The sequence below is a fragment of the Scomber scombrus genome, chromosome 16 (assembly GCF_963691925.1).
Source record: "Scomber scombrus chromosome 16, fScoSco1.1, whole genome shotgun sequence".
In the NCBI taxonomy this organism is placed as follows: domain Eukaryota; kingdom Metazoa; phylum Chordata; class Actinopteri; order Scombriformes; family Scombridae; genus Scomber; species Scomber scombrus.
Window position 1 is genome coordinate 6,375,849 of NC_084985.1, and position 13,499 is coordinate 6,389,347.

Genomic DNA, 13,499 nt, shown 5'->3' on the forward strand with positions numbered 1-13,499 from the left:
GCAATCTGATGTAGTGAATCTCTATTTTAAAAACAGCTACTAAGAACTTTAAAGGTGCTTTACCTCCAGACTTAGCAGTGGATTTACGACTAGTTGCTGCAAGTTCGATCCAGACGTCTTGTATTTGCTTCAGGAAATGTTACATTGCACGTCTGGAATGCTGTCGATCATCGGAGAGTAAACCGATTTGACTTTGAAGTATTGGTTGTTTGACTGGATAAACTGGTCAGTGGATTTTTCTCTCCGTTCATATTCCATGAAGGCCCGCCATACTCTGCCTCTGATTGGATAGTACTGGATGCCTTCGCTGGTTAGGTTTAGGCCTGAGGAGCGAGAGGGTTAAGGTGGGAATATCAATATCAGAGCCAATCAGAGGCTGAGTAGGAGCAGGTGTTTGCAGAATGTGGGTGAGAAGAAACTCACATTTAACACATTTCACAACTTTCCCTCCATTATTGTTTTAAATCCAGCTCGTCTGTCCTGTTGACTGATGTTTCTCCGTTCTCGTCTCCTCCTCTGCTCTCTAAAAAAAAAGAAGCTTTTTTTGTGATTTCCTCTGACCCCGCTTCAGGGACGAGGGGCTTTAAACTCATACCTCTGGTACTCTGATGAAGAAGAAAAAAAACCAAATAGACATTCAAGCTTTAATGACAAAAAAAATAAAAGACGTGACATGTCTGAACTCAGGAGTGAGGAATGTGAAAAACTGGCCCTAGCAAAGTTAGAATAATGAAGGAAAAACAAAGATTTCCATTACCAGTTGTTCTTATGGCTTTAACCTACAGAATACACCGCCGTGTGCTTTTCCTGCTCACCGAGAGGTACTACAGACGTGGCTGTGTTTTTTTTGTAGAGAGGAAGGTGTGTGTGTGTATATTCATCACTGCTGTCAGAGGAAAACATTTTAAACTCCAGGTTTCAGTGTTTTCTCTTAAAATACACACGACTAATTTATGTTTTGAGTGTGTCTCGTGACCCCTCGGGCCGTGCAGAGCTTTAAAAAAAAAACTAGCGAGGATGTCAAAATGAAATTAAGAAAATGCTCATTTTATATTTTTAAGGTTTTTGTGTGTGTGTGTTTTTTTTCTTCTTTTTTTCTTTTTGCTCCGACAGCAGTGCAGCTCAGTATGTGTGCCTGTGTAGTCGGACTCGGCTGTGGTGGACAGAGAATGATACCAAAGTTAAAAACTACCACAGTGAGACACTACACTACAAACACAACACACACACACACACATAATCACACACACACACACACAGTCATTTCATGTGTATATAAGCATTCAGGATTCTTGTTAGGGACTGTAACTGCTAGCATAAAGGTATCCAGCGCCTGTCGTTAATATGAAAAACACTGTCAGATAATAAGAGCACTTCAGGCCTTGGCAGTTTTCTACTGTTGTTCTTCTTCTGTGGCTGTGAATGTTCATTTTACTACTCTGCTCAACTTTCCAAGTCACAGTTAAAAATAATAAATAAATAATAATAAATGCTCCTTTTTTTGGCCTTAAGAACACAAACAAAATGTAATACCTTACAACAGAGTGAAAAATAATGAGAGAATAACTTCAGTGGATATTTGTTTGCCCCCATATTTTATCCTTCATTTATTTAGGAGAAATTTAAAAAGAAACGTTTTTCCTTTCTATTTTTTCTACAATGCAGCTTAAATCCAAAGGTCGATAAGAGGACAGCAAATATAGATTTTACTGCTAAAGAGAAAGAAAAAAAAACAATAGTGAAAACCAAAGAGCTCCACTGTATCTTCTCACCTTGATTTTTCTTTTTCCTTTTCTTTTCTTTTTTCTTCTCCGTATTGTACAACTCCCATGTTTTTATGATGGCTGTAAAACTCCAAAAGTGTTCTTTAATATAGCCTGTTTATGATGATGGTGATGATGATGAACCTAAAAAGATGAAACAAACACCGCTCTGTAAGCTTTTAGTATCTGTTTTTTCGGGTCTTTTTTCTGTTTTTTGAAGTATGCTTACGATATGCTGTTTTTTGACCTCGAGGCTCTCTCTTGTCTGAGTTGATTCTATAACCTGATTCTGTTGGAAACGTTTGGGTTTGAAACTGTTCTCTACTGTCCCTTAACTCATCGCTATCTGTGTGCCTGTTGTTTTGGGGGTCAGGGAAACGGGGGACAAAACAAACCTGTAAGTGTTAGGAATAAAGTGCGAATTTAGACCAAAGTTATCTCCTGTGCCTTTGTTGTTATTAATGCATTTATTAGTTTAGACTGTTTGTTTCGCTCTCTGCAACAATGCAACATGTATTTAACTTGCAATATTCTTCCCTAAAGCAGGATTAATTTATCATGTTAGGCAACTGAATCACTTGGTTAAGGTCAGCTTCCCCTAACCTTAACTGAAGTGTTTTAGTACTCTAGATCTAACCATGTGCAGGATGCAAACCAGAAGTCCACGTCTTGTGTTTTGTTCACCCACCAAACAAACTTTTAACCCTACTGTTGTCTTCGGGTTAATTTTGACCCCAGTAGGACAACAGGTGTTAACTAAAAAGTGAGGTATAGTTTCATTTAAAATAGGCCTATTGACCACAATTTCCCAAAACATATGTTTATAATTCAAAGTTCTGTGTACAAACCAGGCGGGGAGTTCTGGTCCTCTGGAATGATGCCAACGCGGAAGTAATTTAAAACTGCATTCTATCAAAAGGCCACCAGGGGGCGACCGTTTTGGTGTCAAAAGGACTTCCGTCTCTATACAAGTCAATGGAGAATTCACCAACTTCTCACTTGATTTCTAACCTCAGTAAACGTTTTCAAAATGTGTTTATGGTCTCAATCGCTAGTTTAAAGCCTTCTTCAAAGCAGTATGATGTTCATTTGTGAAATTTTGGCTTCCCTGATTTTATATTTGACGATAAAGCAGGGTATGCATTAGGGCGTGGCTACGTCCTGATCGACAGGTTGATTGGTTCACAGGTTCAGGAGGGCGCCTCTTGCTCCTCTTGATGCCCATATAAGTAGAATCTGTGTTTTTATTTTTCCCGGAACGCACCGGAAATTTTCTAGATGGCATTGCTCAGATCCGAAACTATTGGCTTCGGAGCAGCACTCCACAAACCAATGGGTGACGTCACGGATGTTACGTCCATTTCTTATATACAGTCTATGTGTAAAACCTGTAATAAGTTGGCTAAAAAGGTCTAACACAGCAATTAGTGATAATTTATACCGTATGCTTCATAAACAGACTAACTAAACTGGGTCAATTTTGACCCAGTAGGACAAAAGTTGCACAGTCGATGGGAAGGCAGGAGGGTTAAAAGAATGATTAGCTTTCTTCGCTGGGAAATTGTTGCTAGTGATCCTGGCAGCAGTTACGTTTCCTCAAAAAAACATGGCAAAACTGTTGACAAGTATACATTTAATTATTTTTTGGCAACATGGTAAACAAAAAGCAAATAATTCCCTGGATTATGCACAAATATGATGCAACCAAGTCTTATTCCAGTGGTTGAACTTCTCAGCTGCAGTGATGTAAAAGTTCTGCAGTGTGTGGTCAGTACACTTTGTTCTCACTTGGCTCGAGGCAATTACTAAACAATTACTAAACATAACCATGAGGTGTGTAAGTCCGTAGTGTTTTTAAATGTTGAGATGGTGCCTCAAACTAAACAGACAAAGTATGTAGTTGAGGAGGATGCTTTGAACCCAGAGGGGCAGTCCTTTTATATATTTGGTAGCTCAGCACAGGACAGATGTTTCAGGTCCGAACCCGACTCCAAACTCCCGACCAGCTACCTGCAGGGAGAAAACACAGCAGAGCAAGAAAAGCAGGCGTTGCGTGGGGGTCGTCACATCACTGTCGGGTGCTGAGAGAGGGCAGTCAAACCCTGCTTTTCAGCGCCGTATTAAAGCTGCCCTGTGGAGTTTTTGACCATTAGCAGAGCTGTGGAATAATGTTTTCACAGGTGGCTCCGTGTGTTGTTTATATCGTGCATGCACACATGAATGTTCACCTGCACGCTGGCGACAAGATAAACATTTCAGACGTTTGTTTCAGGCTTTTTCTGCAGACTTACAGGCTGCAGTAACACATAAATAAGTGAGGCAAACACTGTAAATATACATGTTTCAAAACCTTTAAAGATCCCTTCAAGCACAGTATAAAAAGCATCTGCTTTGAGTCATAAATTGTGTCTGACATGTTTTATATTCAATAAAAAAGCGAACTTACCTTGTTACCTTAAAATGCAATCTCCTCCTTCACTCAACTTCAATTGACAAATCCATATCCAATGAATAATGAAAGTAAGTATGTCTCCAAAAAAAAGATGTCTCCTACCTAAACTACAAACTCCAATCTCAGTGTTTGTGCACTGGAGGCTTCAAGGTTCAACATCACACTTGTGTAAGTTAGATAATGTCCACGACTGACCACCAAACTAGTTAGTTTAAATGTAAAACAGCCTTTTAGTGTCAAACTCTGCACATATGTCAATTAGCACAATGATTTAGTTTAGAGTCTATTTTACACACAATACATTTGGGGGATATAAATTTAGCTTGTTTACAAGAAAACACCCTGAAGTTTCTGCATATATTGGTCTAATGTACATTTTTCTATACATTGGTGAGAAAGATAATTAAGCCATGAACATTTTAAAGGATTTAAAATTGTCATGCCTATAGTAGCAATATTATTTACTAAGATAAGGTTAGTATTTTTTCTGAGAATAATATTCCAAGAGAAACTTTGAATAAAAGTAATGTAACTCAATATAATATAATCTGAAAATAATGCGTCCTCCAAACACACAAACAAGTCAGGGTTCAAGCACTCATTCACTTCCATATGCAGTAAATCTGAGGAACATCAGGTGCACTTGAAAATAAAGAAGAAAAATACAAAGTACAGATAGAGCATATTAAAGGTCTGTATTTTGCTATGTTAATGGTTTTAAACATTAACTGATGAAGACACTGTGAGGCCAGGCTGCTTTTTAAAACATGAATTCATCTCATGTTCTTTCTGTGTCTGAACAATGTTTCTTTTCTCATACTGATGTCTATTGGCTGTTTTCAATGTTTCACCTTAAAACCTTCAGTGGGTTGAGTCCAGTGAAAGCAGTCATGTTTCCCTCTTTGTGCCTGTTGATAACAGACATGCTGAGCTTCAGATCAGGTGTGTTCTTGAAAGTTAGAGCATTGACATTATGTTACAAGGGTTTAAAAAATATATCCTTTTTTCTTTGATTCCTGCCTTAGTTCAACAAGTTGTAAAATAAAAAAAGAAAAAAAGAAAATAAATCGTTCTGGTGAAAATATCTTTTTTCTACCTCAGTTTTCCATTGTTCCTTTTCTCTGCAAATATCAAAAACTCCTCTAAGATGTTTGGTTTGAGAGTTGCTGACAGTGCAGGAGGATTTTTTAGCTCTCACACTTTGCTTTAAGTTCTTGCAGTTGCACATGTTCGGGCCATCAGGGAGGCAAACAAGTGAATCATTCAGGGTGCCTGGAGCAGGACAGGAGCCCTGCAACCATCCAGGAATTATTGATATTTAATGTGTTAGTGCTCTCGTTAAGCTCAGAGGGCCCCTGCTCACATTCACACCTTATATCTCTGCCCGGTAGTACCACAGTCCTCCATACTGCACCCGCTGCAGCTTAAAAGGTTGTTGTTGTTGTTGTTTAGGGAACCAAGATCGAACTTCTCTTTCCAAAAACTACATGCGTCCTCCTGCACCTCCCCTTCTTATTATTTTTTAAGTTGGATCCAGAGCAGCTTAGTAATGTCACAGATCAGCCAAACCATAATCCACACCGCTCCTCCCATCTACAGTAAATCATACCAGCGCATCCAACCCCACATACAAATAGCTTCTGGGTAAAACTCAGTCCTCCTGTCCGGTAAATCACTGGGTGTTGAGATTTTTAAGGTCAAATCAATTGGTTTCTGCTGTTTCAACTGAGCAGTCATGGTTTGGCTAAATCACGACCAAAATATGCCCTTTTCCTTTTTTGTTTTTCCACATTTGGGTGCATTCTTTATCTGTTCCCTGTTAGGATCCAATTTGGGAAAAACCGTAATCCTCGCTTGCCTCTATATTTAGTTTGACTTTGTCCCAGTCTTATGAAACAGTTTCTACCATCAGCTGCCAGCTGTGGGGAAATTTTAAGAAAGGCAGAATGGCAGATATGAAGCTTCTGTGTGAATCTGATGATGTGTAGCTTTGACATACGGCCACCTCCCTCATGAACCAATCTCATAAAATAATGATGCTGCTATTGGTCCTGGGTGGTTCAGATCTGGGTGGGCTGGCCTGTGTGTGTGTGTGTGTGTGTGTGTGTGTGTGTGTGTGTGTGTGTGTGTGTGTGTGTGTGTGTGTGTGTGTGTGTGTGTTTCCAGTCAGTCCCAGTCTCTCTTCTGGGAACTAACATGTAGTAACCCACAGGTCCCTTAGGAAGAAACTCTCTCTCTCTCTCACCCGACCTCCGTGTTCACTCTTCCACGCTGTGTGTGTAACCGTCAATGAACTTCTGTGTGTGTGCAGCACACACACACACACACACACACACACACACACACACACACACACACACACACACACACACACACACACACGCACACTCTCTGCATGCCAGATGTGAATGAGCCAAATGTTTGGAAACCTGAAATGAAATACCAGGTGTGAAGCAGCCGTGAAATCAGCAGGTTCAGTCCGACCACAGCGCTGAAGGTTGGTGGTCGGAGGTTCAGAGCAAGATGATCATAAAAAAGTGCCACAGCAAATGATAATAACTGATCTATAACCTGATCTCGATGATTTTTAGTGTATTTTAATATTTACTTAAACAGGTTTGTCATTTTCTCTAATTGACCAATATTTGATTTTTTGATTGAACACTTCAAAGGAAAACTGACCAACCTGACAAAAGCTGCAGTTTGTCTCAAAAACCACCAGGTGGCGCCCTTTAACCATATGAATATATATATGAGACTCAGCCACTGTTGGGAACATGAACAGGTCTTTTCTGTACTCTTGAAGTTTTGTTGCTTCTCATGTTTTCTCTCTTTCTTAAAGTGTATTTTTCAGTTTACATCAGTGACGGCAGAAATGAAAATGTGTGACATCACTTTCTTTCTTCTCCCTGATAAACATATTTTAATTAATTCATGTTATTTTCTCTTAAACCACGTATCAGCAATAAATATATGCATTAAAGCACATAATATTTGCATTCATTATCAAATTGTACAAACCTATCTATGAGGTGTTTCTTTCTTTCTTACTATAATACAAATAGGTGAAATATCTCAGTGAGAAGTGTGACGTGCTGCAGTAGTGAGGAAGCAGGATGTCAAGAGTTAGACTAACAAGGCAAGATTTGGAAAGCATAGATGTTCATCCCACTACAAAATTCCACTGAAGGCTTCGAAATCTTTATAAAAACAAGCTGAATCACAGCTCTTCTAACAAACCGATTTTTAAAAAAAAACTTTTTTCTTACTTTTCGTTCCTCTTAGAAATTCCCCTGCATTTCTCTCTGTCTGGATCATGATCAATCTTCTGTCACGAAAATCCTTCAAATCCAACCGCTGAGCTACTTCTCACTCTTTGCCCTGTGACATTTTCAGGGAAGTAAAACTTATTCTTCTGATTCACCTATTATTAATCTTTTCTTAAGAGCATGAAGTGAGACGTCTGTTGAAGTCTTGACGTTTCTCCTGTGATCTCAGTCAAACTATTCTCTCTCCTCTGTGTTAAAATACATGTAAATGAGTTTTGTTTTGTTTTGAATCGGTAGTCACGGTATAGCAGTTGGCATGTTTTGCCACATTTAACATGTAAATTCTCTCTTAGCGGTTTAACTGTCTGTGTTGCAAAACCAGTACAAACATGTCACACTGGTTTGTGTTATTTGAAATTTATTTTAAAATTACCGGGTAAACAGTTCACACTACAAGCATTCACGAACCTGGTCTGTCGATTGTGTGTTTGTTCAGTTGATCCTGTTTATTTAGGGTAATCCTCAGACTATTTGTGCCAATTATTGACTCCTCAGGCATTGTCTGGATGTTGGGTAGTATCTATCCGTTATGTTTGATGTGATCAGAGTTGAACAGATCTACCCTAGAGCAGATTAGTGTGGTTAAAGTGTCACAAGTAGAGAAGGGATTTGTGGCATAACTTCTCTTGCCTCCAAGGTGCATAGAGAAGAGGAAAAAGTCTGAAGAGGTGTCAAAAGTTACATAAATATGTTAAAATTCTGTAAACTTCTGCACCTGTGTGGTCCATCAGTGTATGAACCCTCAGATCAGACTTTCCCCTCCCTCCCTCCTGACTGTCAGGATGGATGAATATGGTGTGAACCGGCCTGCTGATTTGCCCCCCCAGCCTTCATGTCTCCGCACATGGCTACACGCCTAAAATGTAAATACACGAGCCAACGCAACACCACATCTGCTTCTGACGTTTGACTGTCTCCCCAAGCTCCCATAATCCAGACACCTCCAGACACAACGTCCCCTGGTAACCGCGGTGATGCAGACAGTCACTCCGTAGCTATAGAAACAAAACTGTGAGCTCGGGGCGTGTGGTAGGTGGCCTGGCTGCTTGTGGTTGGCTGGATGGCTGGTTAGTTGGCGCGTTTTCAGTCTGGCTAATCACCGCAAGCCTGGTGTGATGTCTGTTGCCATCACGCTCTTGAGTGCAGCCAGAAAGAGCGGGACTCCTGCATATTGCTGGGCCTATAGGCTGCTTCCCGCCAGGCCAACCCCCGCCAACCCAGCCAAACCTACACAAACACAGTGCCAGCCAATCTCAACCCAAGTCAGACAAACTCACACTGGATCCAAACCCATCCAAGCGTAAATGTGTGCAGCCAAGCCCACCATACTCCACCCTGCCCGCGCCCAACATTTGATATTTTATACCCGAGACATCATTTATCCAGAGAGGTTTGCAATAAGTACAAACAGTGGAAGAAATCCCCTTGATTTTAAGTGGCAGGATCATTCTGTGGGTAGACGGAGCTTGTTGTAACTATAACAAGCCACAAACTTGATAATATCGACAACTGATTTGTGTGTCAGTCTACTGTTAAAGTGTTTTAGCAAGAAATGAACAGATAAAAGTGTCTAGAGTTAAAACCGCGTATCACATATATAACAGAAGTGTAAAAGACACGTAGAAGCTTAAAAACAAGTAGAAATGCAGACAAAACCTTAACTGCAATGCAAAGTTTCAGGTTCTAATTCAGGGTTTCCATCTTGGTGGGACAGAAAAGAAATGTTTTCCAATGCAGTCGTTTTGTCCCTGATAATATCCCTATAAGCCCTGACTGTGGAACGAGCCAATAAGACGCTTTGTTAGACCAGAATTTGAAAGAAAAGTCAAACATACGAAGGTTTGGACAAAGCCATCTGAGTCAGAGTCACCTTAATCTCTCGGCACAGTAACTATAATTTGTCTCGGAGACACACAGGTACAGACAAGCGTTGACATACAGCAGGGCCTCACATGCATGCAATGACATGACAGTAGACTATACATGTCAGGGGAAGTATATACATTATATTGAAACAATTGAGAAAGAGGGGATGAGGAGAAAAAATAAGTGACGCTGGCTGTTGGATCTCGGATCTGTTTTTACTGTCAGGATCAACGCAGGGAGGAAAGGAAACAGAGCAGAGAAAGAACAGAGTGACGGATAACAGACTAGAGGGAAGGCAGCAGGGTTGGAGATGAAGAGGAAGTTTAAGAGAGAGAATGTGAGAGTGTGAGTAAGGAGAGATAAATGTGATGTTAGTAGGTCCGTGCATGCTGGAAAAACAGCAGGTTTAAAAACTCCTGATACGCACAGAGATCAGAGTCTCAACAGGAAAGAAAAACACACTCTAGCTTCTGCACATTTGCATCCAAGCCACAGACATTTAGATCAACACACAACCAAACTTGAGCACCTAGTTAGTATTTTCATTGGCCCGTCGCTGTGTTAGCACTGTCGACTTTTACATACTGTTCGGACTCTGCTGTCAACAGACAGTAAAACACATATGAATGCACACCACTGTGAGATAAAATAAGGCAAAGCGCCTGTTAGCATCATTATCGCTGCTTAATTACATTTTACGTTTAATTCAGTTTTCCGAGAGTGATTTACAGCGGAGGGAAGGGAAAAAGGAAAAGTTCAAGGAAGCATTTAGCCTCAAAATAATTCACCACTCTCACAAATCAGCTACTGGGTATAAAACTTACTGGTATGCTTTTATAGGACTCATTTTGTTGCTTTTTGGTGTAATTTTGTTAATGCTTAATTTTCTGCACAATTTATCACATTTATTCAAGTTGTAATAATATATTCCTACTTTTTCTCTTTCTGGTTATTCACTGTTCTCCTGTGTGTATTTCATCTGTTCTGGTCTTATTATTTTGTGCACCTGTGAAGCTATTTGGGCAAAATAATATGTTTTGTGTTTGTTTGAATAATTGGTAGTAGCAAAATAAATGTTTTAAATTAATAATTGTCAGGTTCGGTAACAGATTTTAGGTTTCTAATGACGGTCATTACAGGTTTATATTTCGTTTAAAAAGACTCATTGACGCCTTTTCCTCCAATTGCGATGCAGCCACAACTTTATACCGTAAATGTCACGATTTATAGCTACTTCAACCAATTTTTGGACACTAAGGAAAGAAGCAGGAAATCCCCTAAATAAGTTAACAGCAAAACAGACTTGACACATTACCACCTTATTAAGTTGTTACGGCTAACGTGTTAGCAAACAGTTTCCTATTTATACATCCGACAACGACATTATCATCCCGCCGGAGTTATGTTTCTGCTCACCTGACACATCTTATTCAACTCCTGCAAAAATGAACACAGTCTCGGTTTATCTGACCTCGTCGACCTCGTTTCACGCAGACGTTTTTAGAAAAATGAGCTTCAATAAACCCATTTTATGCTACATGCTAACAAACAGCAGACCGTTAGCAAGCAGCTAACGACCAAGATGCTAATGGAGGGTAAACTAGTGCTTACAAGAGAGGTAATTTTGGGTTGAGGTTCATTGAGTGGACAGAAACATGACACCAGAGGGGTTTTGATGTTGCTTCCTGTCTGCTGGATGTATAAATAGATTATGGTTTGCTGATATGTTAGATTACGACTTCATAACATACTGAGTCTTTGTGTCTTTGCTTTGAAGTTCTTCTCCCTTCTTGTTGCCATGCATTGATTAGCAAAAACTGGATATTTTACATTATCCCTTTTTAAGTCGATATAGCGAACAGTTCTTTATACATCCATCAGACATTGAGAAATATAAGCATTCATTCGAAGTTGTGCTTCTGGACACTTAATGTCCAATATTCACTCTTCTTTCAGGTTTAGTCTGGGTCACTAGCTGCTGGACTTTCTTCTAACCAGATGTTCTCTAACTCCACGTGCTGTTTGGTGCTGGGAAGGTAGTGCACAATCGGCCAATTATGGTCAATCAGGACTCAGGATCTAGATATTTTTCTCAGGAGTAGGTGGAGACAGGCAAGTAAATATTGGCCTTAAATTCATCATGAGGCCAGAAACACAACTCCAGTGTGATATTTAAGCTTCTCGCTGCTGGTGGGATGAATAAGCAACAACTTCAACAAGTTTTTAATTAAGATAATAGTGTGTAACATCCGTGCATTTGTTATCTAGTTTTGGAGTTCTTCTGCCCCCCTAGTGGCCAAGAAATTAGTGCAGCTTTAAATAAGCAACATGGCCACAATCATAGCATTAATGATGTAGTTGGTTAAGGAGCGTCGCCAGGGATTTCGGGCCCCACCACCGCCACACAGGTCACACCAACCATGTGCGATTTCTGTAACCACACCTCTACCTGTGAGGGCTTGCAACTCTCTCGTATTCCAAAACTAACTGTACAATATTTACTGACACTGAGCTGTGATAATATAACACTGTGTAGTCATGCATGCAACAGTCTGCAAATATAAAGCGTTAGTGTTACTGTAAATGAAATATTCTATTAATGATGATATGTTAAAAAAAAATCAACTTAATGTTTTAGGGCCACTGTCAGTCATGGGCCCTTACAATAGTCCTAATGTCTTTCAAGAAGCACATTCAAGTAGTGGAAAGTGTCAAAGTACATTTACTTTACTCTCTTACTTTATTTCCATTTTACTTTATGTTTAAGAAGGAAATATTGTACTATTTAGTCACTTAAAACAGCTCCATGTCAGCCAGATATAACATTAAAGTACCATAAACAAAAACATCATATAATTTATATAAAACAACACTTCTAGAGGACATTTTCCTGCATTATGAGTAATTGTGTAATATCATATTCTTGTTTTGTCTCATAATAAAGACAATAAATATATATTGAAATCAAAACATTTACAGCATTTGAATGCTCCACAGTGCTTCTCTGCATATTTAAAACATCCTGTAAATGTGAATTAATTTAAATGTAAATAAAAAGATTTATTCATCTCAAGGAATCGTTTTTACACTTCTTACATCACAGACCAAATAAAATAAATTAAAAACACTACTACTTGGACTGAGTGGCTGATGTTTGCCTAGTCAGTTTTGAAAGTACCACCCACAGCAGCACCTGGACCTCTACCTCCCAAAAATGTCACAAGGGGTATTTTACACACTGGTTGAAAGTCATTCTGGGAAATGTAGGAAACCACTGAAGCTCTAAAAGTAGAGCTTACAGGCAGCCGAGTGACGGAGTGTGAATGATGATGTGCAGTCTCAGAATATACACACAAGTTTGCAGTGTTCCTTCGACATGCAGGCGGTGTGTTTCTATATTGACAGAGCTGACAGAGTAGTCTGGGTATTTGGGGAGTGTATTATGGGAGGAAGCCGTGCATGGTGCCAATAGGAATAGGAAGAGGGAGTTCCTCCAGAGATAGACAGAGGAGACTGTTAACACATACACACTGAGCTCTATATAGACTGACACCGTTCCACACATACCTTGCTCTCACTGACTGCTGGCTGCTTGACTTCCTAATCCCTGCCATACTCACTCTCTCTCTCTCTTTCTCACTCTCTCTCTCTCTCTCGCTCTCTCGTTCTCACACACACACACTTTTCCTGCTCCTTCGCACTCCTCCTCCTCTTTCTGCGACGTCTCCTTCTCCCCCTCTTCCCCGTCTTGCCAACTCACACTTCTCTCCTTCACTCAGTCATTCCCCTCGTCTGTGTGCTCTGCCTCTCGGGTTTCCCTTACTCATGTTCTTCTTCTTCTTCTTCTCCTTCTTCTTCTTCTTCTTCTCTCTCTCCGTTACAGACTTGGCACGTAGCCGCAAATAGGTCAAATATAACTCTCACATTCCTCCCTGCAGTCCTTCTTCCTCTTCAAGGACTGAATGTGGCCTCTCACTGTCTCCGTCCACATTAAAGGTTTATTGAATGTGACGCCGTCTCTCTGCAGAAGAAATGACTTGTGCCTAATTAAATGCTAACTTCTTTTTCTCAAATTCCCACTTGGGACAG